At 42.0% G+C, this 11563-nt stretch overlaps 1 non-coding gene across 1 annotated transcript; it reads left to right on the top strand.

Annotated features, from left to right (window-relative positions):
• Positions 1 to 2985: 2985 nt before the first annotated feature.
• On the top strand, positions 2986 to 3090 carry LOC118355378 (U6 spliceosomal RNA). Its single transcript, XR_004817728.1, has one exon. It is a non-coding gene; the product is annotated as a U6 spliceosomal RNA (small nuclear RNA).
• Positions 3091 to 11563: the final 8473 nt, after the last annotated feature.

Below are 11563 nucleotides of genomic sequence, written 5' to 3' on the forward strand. Positions count from 1 at the left end.
GTAGTACTGCCGAGCAGATCTGTGTACCTGAAATACCAGCTGAGCAATCAGGGTTTTTTTTTTTAAGATTTTATTTATTTATGAGAGACACAGGGAGGGAGAGAGAGAGAGAGAGGCAGAGACACAGGCAGAGGGAGAAGCAGGCTCCATGCAGGGAGCCCGATGTGGGACTCGATCCTGGGTCTCCAGGATCAGGCTCTGGGCCAAAGGCAGGCGCTAAACTGCTGAGCCACCAGGGATTCCCAGCTATCAGCCTTTTGTGTGTTGCATCTGTAGATGACCAAACTGACTTCTCTTTCAAGTCCTGAAATATGAAACCACGTTGTGCACTTTTTGGAAAATCCTCTTGTGAGTGTTCTAGACTATTCTAGAAGTACTGATTTGGTCTTTCAGTTCTCATCTGGACCTAGGAAGCCTGTTTAATGTCTACCTCTAGTCTCTGCTAAATTCACTGTGAGTAAATAAGTAGTGGTCAATTAATATCTATGAAATAAAATTTATGGAGTTAAATTCACTTTTGAAAAATGATGGTGGTCATCAAGACAGTGTGGTACTGGCACAAAAACAGACACATAGATCAATGGAACAGAATAGAGAATCCAGAAGTGGACCCTGAACTTTATGGGCAACTAATATTCGATAAAGGAGGAAAGACTATCCATTGGAAGAAAGACAGTCTCTTCAATAAATGGTGCTGGGAAAATTGGACATCCACATGCAGAAGAATGAAACTAGACCACTCTCTTGCACCAGACACAAAGATAAACTCAAAATGGATGAAAGATCTAAATGTGAGACAAGATTCCATCAAAATCCTAGAGAAGAACACAGGCAACACCCTTTTTGAACTCGGCCATAGTAACTTCTTGCAAGATACATCCACGAAGGCAAAAGAAACAAAAGCAAAAATGAACTATTGGGACTTCATCAAGATAAGAAGCTTTTGCACAGCAAAGGATACAGTCAACAAAACTCAAAGACAACCTACAGAATGGGAGAAGATATTTGCAAATGACATATCAGATAAAGGGCTAGTTTCCAAGATCTATAAAGAACTTATTAAACTCAACACCAAAGAAACAAACAATCCAATCATGAAATGGGCAAAAGACATGAACAGAAATCTCACAGAGGAAGACATAGACATAGCCAACATGCATATGAGAAAATGCTCTGCATCACTTGCCATCAGGGAAATACAAATCAAAACCACAATGAGATACCACCTCACACCAGTGAGAATGGGGAAAATTAACAAGGCAGGAAACCACAAATGTTGGAGAGGATGCGGAGAAAAGGGAACCCTCATACACTGTTGGTGGGAATGTGAACTGGTGCAGCCACTCTGGAAAACTGTGTGGAGGTTCCTCAAACAGTTAAAAATATACCTGCCCTACGACCCAGCAATTGCACTGTTGGGGATTTACCCCAAAGATACAAATGCAATGAAACGCCGGGACACCTGCACCCCGATGTTTATAGCAGCAATGGCCACGATAGCCAAACTGTGGAAGGAGACTCGGTGTCCAACGAAAGATGAATGGATAAAGAAGATGTGGTTTATGTATACAATGGAATATTACTCAGCTATTAGAAACGACGAATACCCACCATTTGCTTCAACGTGGATGGAACTGGAGGGTATTATGCTGAGTGAAATAAGTCATTTGGAGAAGGACAAACATTATATGTTCTCATTCATTTGGGGAATATAAATAATAGTGAAAGGGAATATAAGGGAAGGGAGAAGAAATGTGTGGGAAATATCAGAAAGGGAGACAGAACGTAAAGACTGCTAACTCTGGGAAACGAACTAGGGGTGGTAGAAGGGGAGGAGGGCGGGGGGTGGGAGTGAATGGGTGACGGGCACTGGGGGTTATTCTGTATGTCAGTAAATTGAACACCAATAAAAAATAAATTTAAAAAAAATGATGGGAGTCTTTAAAAAAATCACAGTGTATGAAATGACTCTATGGCCAAGTGTTACTTGCTCTGTGGCCCTCCTCCAGAGTGTGAACATTTGGAATGTAGGGAGGTTTCAGGGCCTTAGAGTTTTAGTATCATTTGTTCAATTTTACTTAAAGATCCTGACTTAGGGGCATTCTTGTGTGTCCCATGGGCTGTGACTTCCCTATTGGACACTGCTACCTGGTTAATTGTCATCTCCTTGCAGCCCTCATCACAACCTGGCACCCCTCCTCCTCTAGTGCTCCCAGGCCTTTGCTCATATGACCCCCTTTCCCTTATGAAACCCCCTTTCCCACTTTGCTCCTCAAGTCTGTCTATATACCTTAACTAGTCTTCAAGGCCCAGCTCAAATTCTGACTTCTCCAAGAAGCCTCCTTTCTGATTCGTCACCACTGTCTCTTCAATATTGACAATGATGGTACCAACGACTCTCAATGATTGAGTAGTAACTGTGTGCCAGGCACTATAGGAGACTCCTGCAGCATCTCATTCAGTCCTCATGATAGCTTTGTGGCTGGGAAGTACAGAATGCTCAGAGAGTCAGAGTGCACTGGCCATGTTATACTCTAAGTGATGGGGCTGGAACTCCTGTCCTGGTTTGTTTGGCCCTGACAGCCATGCTTTTAACCCCTTCCATTCTGCCATCCTGAAAGGTGCTGATTATCTAATTGTGAGAAGCTGATGAAGCTAGGTGGGGCCTCAAAGGTCATATTATCTAATCCTCATTTATAGATGAGGATCTTAAAGCCCAAAGAGGCAAAGAGACAACAGGTAACACAGTGCAGTGTTAGCAGACTCGGAGTAAGTACCAGTTTTTCTGGTTCTCAGACTCAGTCATCACTCATTCATTCAACAAAAGTATATTAAAGCCTTCTATGTTTAAGGCACTATGTTGGGCCCTGAGCATCATTCCTGCTGTACCGTTTGTGAGTTTAATGAATCTACACAAAAAGCTGTCTTTTTTTGTGTGTGCCCCCCCCCCACCTTCCCAAAAAGCTGTCTTAAAACAGGATCAGAGTGCTCGCTTTGGCAGCATAAAATACTAAAATTGGAACCATACAGAGATTAGCGTGGCCCCTGCACAAGGATGACTCGCAAATTCATAAAGTGTTTCATGTTTAAAAAACAAAACAGGGGATCCCTGGGTGGCTCAGCGGTTTAGTGCCTGCCTTTGGCCCAGGGCGCGATCCTGGAGTCCCGGGATCGAGTCCTGCATCGGGCTCCCGGCATGGAGCCTGCTTCTCTCCTGTGTTTCTGCCTCTCTCTCTCTCTCTCTCTGTCTCTCTCTCTCTCTCTGTCTATCATAAATAAATAAATCTTTAAAAAACAAAACAAAACAAAATGGGATCAGAAAGAGCAAGCCCTTGCCTCCTCCTAGTGTGGCTTTGTGCAGAAGCGCCACACACCACTGCCAGCTTCAACATGGTACCATTGTCCTTGGTCTGACCCACTCTCAGCAGCAGCAGTGTGTTAGAGACCGGAGGGCAGGGTGTTTGCAGGGTCATGTGGAGGGTGCAGAAAAGCACTGCTTATGAAGATAATTCTTTTTTTAAAAAGATTTTATTTATTTATTCATGAGAGACACACAGAGAGAGGCAGAAACATAGGCAGAGAGAGAAGCAGGCTCCATGCAGGGAACCCGATGTGGGACTCCATCCTGGGACTCCAGGATCACGCCCTGGGCCGAAGGCAGACACTCAACTGCTGAGCCACCCAGGGATCCCATGAAGATAATTCAATATTGTTCAAGTAGCTATTTTAAGGACGAGCATTAGAAAACAGGAAGCATAACTCCAAGTTTTGCCAACAAAGTCTAATCCAATTCCAAAAGACTGTATCTCTCTTTTGCTCTTGTGTGTGCGTGTGTGCGTGTGTGTGTGTGTAGAAGTCACCAAGCTTGTCTTAGCTGTCTCCCCTCCTGACATCACTACCTGACTGTATTATTGTCTTTTATTTCACGGTCAGGTATTGTCTAAGGATCCCTGGAAATGCCCAACAAACCCTCTCAAGTGAGCTAGCAGGAGTTGGGGGCCACAGTGAGATCCTGTTTAGGAACTTGGAAGGAAAGGAAATGCCATTGTTCCTTGAGATTCAAACGGTAATGTCAGCACATACTAGATCAGAATAAAGATAGACACGCACACTGATGTAATGGAGAAAGAGGGCTACGGGGCCAGCAGTATTGGACTGCAGCCTGCCACATGCCACCCGAACAAGGCTGTCTGACCCAACTGCACACAAACAGGCCTTTTCCAAGTGTGTCTAGTACGGAAGCACAGGCACAGAAGCAGTAGCTGAGGGACAGGCTCCCTGTTGTTCATTCCATGCTGGTGCAGCCTATGGTGGTTTAGAAAGGCCAGACTTCAGCCTGTAGGGGAGGGAGCCTGACCCTTGGACTCGAGCTCTTATGCCTCATGGTTGGGAAACCCAGTCTGCCCCAGGTAGAGCACCCTCTATTTCCAACACCCCTCCAACCCTACCCACCCTCCATACAAACTTCCTGAGAGGGACAAGAAGGAGGCTATAATTACAACCAATTATCCACTTGCCCTAAGGGGCCATCAGGATTCCTGCCATCCTGTCCTATAATCTAGTGTCTCTGTTGCTAGAAGCCTCTGGTAATCCTTCCCATCCAGACTGTTCCGTGGGTACAGTCTGACACATCCGTAATGTAACTCAAGCTTTCCAGACTCCTCTCTTTTCTATCTACAACCAAAATTGGTGACCTCATGCACCAAAGGCTTTCAATAGTGCCTGGAGGTAGATGACTCCCAGGCTGGCTTTTCCCACCTTAGCTTCTTCCCTGAACTTCAAAGTCGGAAGCCATTCAGTTGGCAAGCCTCATGCCTCATGCCTGTGCATCTCAATGTCCAAGACCAATTCCTGTCACGCCATCCCAAATTCACTTCTCCATTTTCACCTCGCTGTGCAAGTTAGAAACTCTGGAGCCATCCTTGACTCGGTTTCCCTTGCACCCTTTTAAGTCGCCTGGTGACTCCTACTGATGCTCAGCTCCATTGCTCAGCCTCGTAAACCACCACCAGCTGCATTCATCTAAGACGCCCCACTCCCACTTTTACCCCCTCTCAGCCTTTCCTCACATCAGCTTGAATAATCCTTTTAACAGGTCAGGTCACATCACATTCCATCCCCTAATGGTTTCTCATCTCAGACTAAAAATCTAGTCCTTTCTGGGCACAAAGCTCTACACCATCTTGTCCTTGCTTTCCTTTCTGACCATATTTCCCACCAGATAACCCCAGATATCTGCTCTGCTCCAGATAATGAGGGCTCAGCATACTACATACTCCTACCTTAAAGCCTTTATGCTACTGTTCTGCTTGGAAACCTCTTCCCCCCCCCAGGTATTCCTGTGGCTCAGTGCCTCACTTCATTCTGATTTCCCTACTGAAGCCTTCCCTGAAGGCTCCTATCAAAAGAGCCAACACCACCTTTTAGAATGTAATTCAGAGATAGCAGGGACTTGCTTTCGCTTGCTCTCTGCTGAATCACCAGCACCTACAACAGTGACAGGGACATTGTCACTTACTAATTTTTTTAGAAATATTTTATTTATTTATTCATGAGAGACACACAGAGCCAGAGTTAGAGGGAGAAGCAGGCTCCCTGTGGGGAGCATGATGTGGGACTCGATCCCAGGACCCAGGGATCACGCCCTGAGCTAAAGGCAGACGCTCAACCACTGAGCCATGCAGGTGCCCACTAAATATTTGGTTTTTGCTTTTGAAGATTTTATTCCCACATTGGGCTTCCTGCATGGGGCCTGCTTCTCCCTCTGCCTGGTCTCTGCCTCTCTCTCACTCTCTCTGAATGAATAAATAAATAAATCTTAAAAAAAAAAAAAAAAGAAATGAACCCTGGACTTCTGAGTAAAATAGGTGATATGTTGTGATTTTTTTTCACCATTTTGGTAATAAGTTCTTCAGTGTAAATTTCAGCTTTCAGATATTCTTATTTTAATTAATTAATATTTTATTTTATTTTTTAAAAAAGATTTTATTTTTAATAAGTAATCTCTACACCCATCATAGGGCTCGAACTTACAACTCTGAGATCAAGAGTTGCATGCTCCACCAACTAAGCCAGCCAGGTGCCCCTAATTAATTTTTTAATTTTACTTACTTATTTATTTTTTTAGGCAGGCTCTGTGCCCAATGTGGGGCTTGAATTCATGATTCCGAGAGTAAGAGTCGCACACTCTACCAACTGAGCCAGCCAGGTGCCCCTAATTGATATTTTAAAAATTGTTATAAAAAAGAAACAATAGTTTTCAAAAAGAATACAGGTATTCAGGCTCCTAAGTGTTTAACTCTGACTTTATTATTTTTATTTTTTTTACTTTATTTTTAAAAACCACATTTAAAACTATTAAAAGCTTGTAATTTAAAAAAATGCCATGCAACCATGTTATATATAAAATTCTGATAAATTGGATAGCAAGGAGTTAACTTGTACTGCTAGATTAACTCAAATTTTGTGGCAACTCAGAATAAAGCTTTCCCTACTATCTCTGGGCATATATTAGAAGTTCTTTAAAAAATGTGGAATCAATTAGGAAGTTTACACAGCCATTTAAAAAATTTGGCCTGGTCATGTCTGCTCACAGATAACAGCACAACAAAGACGGTACCCGTCACAACTGTACCACGCGTATTGAACAATAGTGAACAAGGCTCTGTTGCATTTGTTACCATCCTATAATCCGTTAGACAAGTGGGTATTAATACACACAGTTTTGGAAAGTTTTGGCTACTTATGTGACTTGTTCTATCTATGTAAGAAATATAAGCCCTTGTTTGGTATTTTTTTTTAAAGATTTTTTTTATTTATTCATGAGAGAGACACACACACAGAGAGAGAGGGAGAGAGAGAGAGAGGCAGAGACACAGGCAGAGGGAGAAGCAGGCTCCATGCAGGGAGCCCAACGTGGGACTCGATCCTAGGTCTCCAGGATCACGCCCTGGGCTGAAGGCAGGCGCTAAACCGCTGAGCCACTAGGGCTGCCCCCTTGTTTGGTATTATAAATGATTCACCTTTGCCCTGAAATTGCTTTATTCTTCTTCTTCAAGATTTTGGATTAGTTAATAGAATAGCGTCCTATGTGATACAAAATAGATGTTAAAAATGTTTTCCATTAACAACAACTTACCTATGTGGATCAAGATAATCTTGATGCTGAGCAATGAAAATATGGAAATAACCTTAATTTTTATTCTTTTTCAAGATATTTATTTATTTATTTATTTATTTATTTATTTATTTGAGACAGAGAGAGGGAGAGGCAGAGTCATAGCCAGAGGGAGAAGCAGGCTCCCCGTGGGGAGCCTGATGTGGGGACTAGATCCCAGGACTCCAGGATCATGCCCTGAGCCAAAGGCAGATGCTCAACCACTGAGCCACCCAGGCATCCCCAGAAATAACTTTTATACTAAATAAAGCTGGCATAACATTGCAGCTGTCATTTATAACTCCAAATTTCAAATTTATCTCTTCACCTGTAGAAAAAAAGACAACTAATCACATACCCTCAAATTATTTATGAACGGTTGAATTAGATTATTTCCAGCATTCACTTTTTATCCAGTGATACTTTTTCCTAAATTTTAAGTGATCTCTAAAGCCAATGGAGGTCTCAAACTTAAAGCCTTTGAAGAGTTTGCATGCTTCACTGAATGAGCACCCCTATCCTATGATACTTTGAAACTTCCCATCAGATACTTGCTCAGCAGGACATTTTGCAGTTTTTTTTTTAAGATTTTATTTATTTATTCATGAGAGACTAGAGAGAGAGAGAGAGAGAGGCAAAGACACAGGCAGAGGGAGAAGCAGGGTCCATGCAGGGAGCCTGATGCGGGACTCGATCCCGGGACTCCAGGATCACGCCCTGGGCCAAAGGCAGCGCTAAACCGCTGAGCCACCCAGGGATCCCCATTTTGCAGTTTTTTTATCTGTGGTTTTCTTGAGCTTAATGCTAACTTCCTGTAAAATCCACTTGATGGGGGTCCTGGGTGGCTCAATTGGTTAAGCAGCTGACTCTTGAATTCAGCTCAGGTCATGATCTCAGGGTTGTGAGATGGAGCCCGCATATTGGGCTCTGCACTGGGCATGGAGCCTGCTTAAGATTCTCTCTCTCCTTCTCCCTCTCCCTCTGCCCCTCCCATCCTCTATCTCTTAAAAAAAATCCACTTGTTAAAATGTCTGACAGTCAGTATATTAAGTTCATATTTATCATTTCCGATGCTCTTCATTCCTACCTGTATTTCCACGTTTTTGTTTGTAATCATTTTCCTTTGACCTCAAGGACTTAGGACACTATTTTAGTGCAAGTCTGCTGGGTGATGAATTTTCTCAGCTTTTCTTTGAAACTGTCTTTTACTTTTGAAAGATGCTTTGAGCATAGAGTTCTAAGTTATCATTTATTTTCTCTCAGCAATTTAAATTAGTCATCCTACTGTCACCTGGATTCCAGTTTAAGAAATCAGCCATCTCATTGTGAATTATTTGAAGGTAATGTATTTTTCCCTCCTCTGGCTGCTTTTAGATTTTTCTCATGATTTCTGGTGTCTCACCATTATATGGCCAGCTGTGGTTGGATTTGTGTGTCTGCTGCTTGGGATTTGAAGGTTGGTGTCATTTGTTCGTTTTAGGAAAGGCTCAACAGAACTATGCTATGGCTTCTGCCCATTCTCTCCTGAGAGTCCATTTACATGTGCTCATTTGAATTATTCTCATAGCTCATTTGAATTATTCAATGAGTCCCAGGTCTCTTAGGCTCTTTATCTTCCTTTTTTTTTAAGATTTATTTTTTATTTGAGAGAGAGAGCGAGCAGCGGGAGGGGTGGAGGGAGAGGGAGAGAGAATCCCAAGTGGAGCATGGAGCCCTAAGTGGGACTTGATCTCACGACCCCAAGATCGTGACCTGAGCTGAAAACAAGAGTAGACTGCTTAACTGACTGAGCCACCCAGGGGCCCGTACCCTTCTTGTTTTTTAATCTCTTTGCTTCAGTTTGGAAATTTTCTATTAACCTATATTCCAGTTTACTGATTTTATCTTTTGCTGTGTCTAAAGTGATCAAGTTCTTAATTTCAGGTATTATATGTTTCAATTCTAGAATTTTTTTTAAAGGTTTTTAACATAGATTTCAATTTTCTGGTGAAATTGTCTTTTTAAAAAAATTGATTTTCTCAGATTTCCTCTCTTTTCATCAGTGATCTTGAAGTCTTTATTCACTCTAGTATCTGGATCACCTGCGAGTCTGTTTTCGCCGCTGGGTTTCGGCTATAGGGTCCTGTCTTTTGGCTTGTCTAGAATTTGTTTATTTTTTAAAGTAGTTTCCACACCCACCTTGGGCTTGAACTCATGATTCTGAGGTGGAGAGTTGTACGCTTTATGGATTAAGCCAGCCAGGGACCTGTCTAGAGTTTTTTTTTAATGGAATGCTGAACACTGTGAGGCTCCAGATATGATGTTATATTCCTCCAGAGAGGACTCCCACTTTCCTCTGTCAGGCAGGGTGGAGACTGAGCATCTCAGTCCAACCAGGGACTAAGCGGAGGGCAAGTGGGGTTACAGTGCTGGCGAGGCAAAGCCTGCCTTTGTTAGCCGATTCCAAAATCATAGCCCTCCTGGTCTTTCAATTAGAAGTCTGGGGCATTAACCAGGCACCTTCCTGTGGCAGGTCCTGAACTTTATTGTTGCTTTCTTTAGCAGAATGAGTCTGGTCAAAACTGTTTTTAAAATTTTCTCATTATGGTAAAATATAAATATACCATTTTAATAATTTTCCCCAAAAGAGGATTACAGTATAACTTTTAGCCTCTCATCCTGTATTATTTCAACATTTGATATACATCTTGAGGGAAAAGTTGTAATGTAAAGCTTCCAGGGTTGTCCGTCCAGCATTGTGAGACTACCAGCAGTTCCACTGGGTTCTCAGCCTCCTCTGATGGACGAAGCCTGGACTGCTCAGCCTCCCATCCCATAGAAACACTGTCAGCTTCCCTCTTCAAGGGATCTCCTCTCCCTGGAACCTTAGAATCTCTATCTGGGGTTGTTTCAGCAGATCTCTACTGCATTTAAAGAGTGATTTTTATTGAATGGATCCTGCCTGGAAACCTGAATACCTTTCTCTAAGTTAATTTTAGAGACTTTCTCTAGCTTGCCTTTATCTCTATTTTCCCGAGAATTATTGACTTAAGTTTTTAGGCCATTGCCTGGTCCACTGGAAATCCAAGTCATCCTTCATACTTTGAGAGCACTTTTTCTCCCAAATATCTTGTCAAAATAGATTGATGGTCTGAGGTTGGTCTGAGTTTCACATTTATTAGTCCTGCCAGCCTTTGGTGGAAATGTTAATGGACAATGAAAAGGGCCCAGAGTCAGTAAACGTGAATGAATGATTAGCTGAGGGAATAAGTGAATAAAGGATAAAAGAAAAGAAAAAAAAGGCAGATCTCTTGGGCAAATCTCCAACTGGATGATAATGTGTACTCCTGAGCTTGAGTGGAGAGTAACAACAATACTAGGGAATGCATTAGGAGAGATATTCCAAGCCAACTGTTAACAGCCCAATAAAATTGTCCTATATTTTGTGGGGTTTTTCTTTTTTTGGCCTATGATTCAATAAATTATTTTTTGTTGGGTAAATATCTATTATGTCATTGTTGCTGAATTCTTTAATGTGTAAAAATGTTCACTTCAGAATTACAGACGAATTCATCTGTTTTTTAAAGTTTTACCATTATAAATACCATGTGGAGCAAGCGTCTCTTCTCATTTCCAGTGGGAGACATTGTCCAATTGATTCTTACTTCATGATATCCCTTCTAAGCACTAAGTTGGTGATAGGTATCATATTCATCTTTGTATCCTCAGCTGCCACAGTAAACTACAACCATGAAGTAGTTGCTTACATTCTCCCCCCCATTCCTCCTGCCATCATCTTAGCCTAGCTGCTCTTTATTGTGCTTGGAATATTATAACAGATTACTGAATTTTTTTTTTCTTGTACACTTGATGCCTGACTACTCCTGACCCCCCCCCCCCAAAAAAAAGAAGGAAAAAAAAAAGAAAAAAAATCATCTTACAAATATTGCTAACTTGATAATTCTACCTAAATCAATGCATCATTAGCCAGCTCAAAATTTTTTAGTCAAGGGGATGCTGGAAGTTTAAAATTTTGCTTCTTAGTTTTCTGTTGCTTAAGCGAAATTTCTTAGATTTGTCTCATCCTAATATCTGGAACTTTATATTTTTTCAAAGATTTTATTTATGGAACATGTAGGTGGCTCAGTCAGTTAAGTGTCTGCCTTCAGCTTAGGTCCTGAGCCCAGCTAAGCTTCCCATCAGGCTCCCTGCTCAGTGGGGAGTCCACTTTTCCCTCTCCTTCTGCCTTTCCCCCTGCTTGTGTTCCTTTTCTCTCAAATAAATATCTGAAAAAATAATAAAAAGTCCTTATTCCTTTATTTTTAAAAAATATTTTATTTATTTATTCATGAGAGACACAGAGAGAGAGAAAGAGAGGGAGAGACACAGGCAGAGGGAGAAGCAGGCTCCATGCAGGGAGCCCGACGT

The sequence above is a fragment of the Canis lupus genome, chromosome 7 (genome assembly GCF_003254725.2).
Source record: "Canis lupus dingo isolate Sandy chromosome 7, ASM325472v2, whole genome shotgun sequence".
Lineage (NCBI taxonomy): Eukaryota > Metazoa > Chordata > Mammalia > Carnivora > Canidae > Canis > Canis lupus.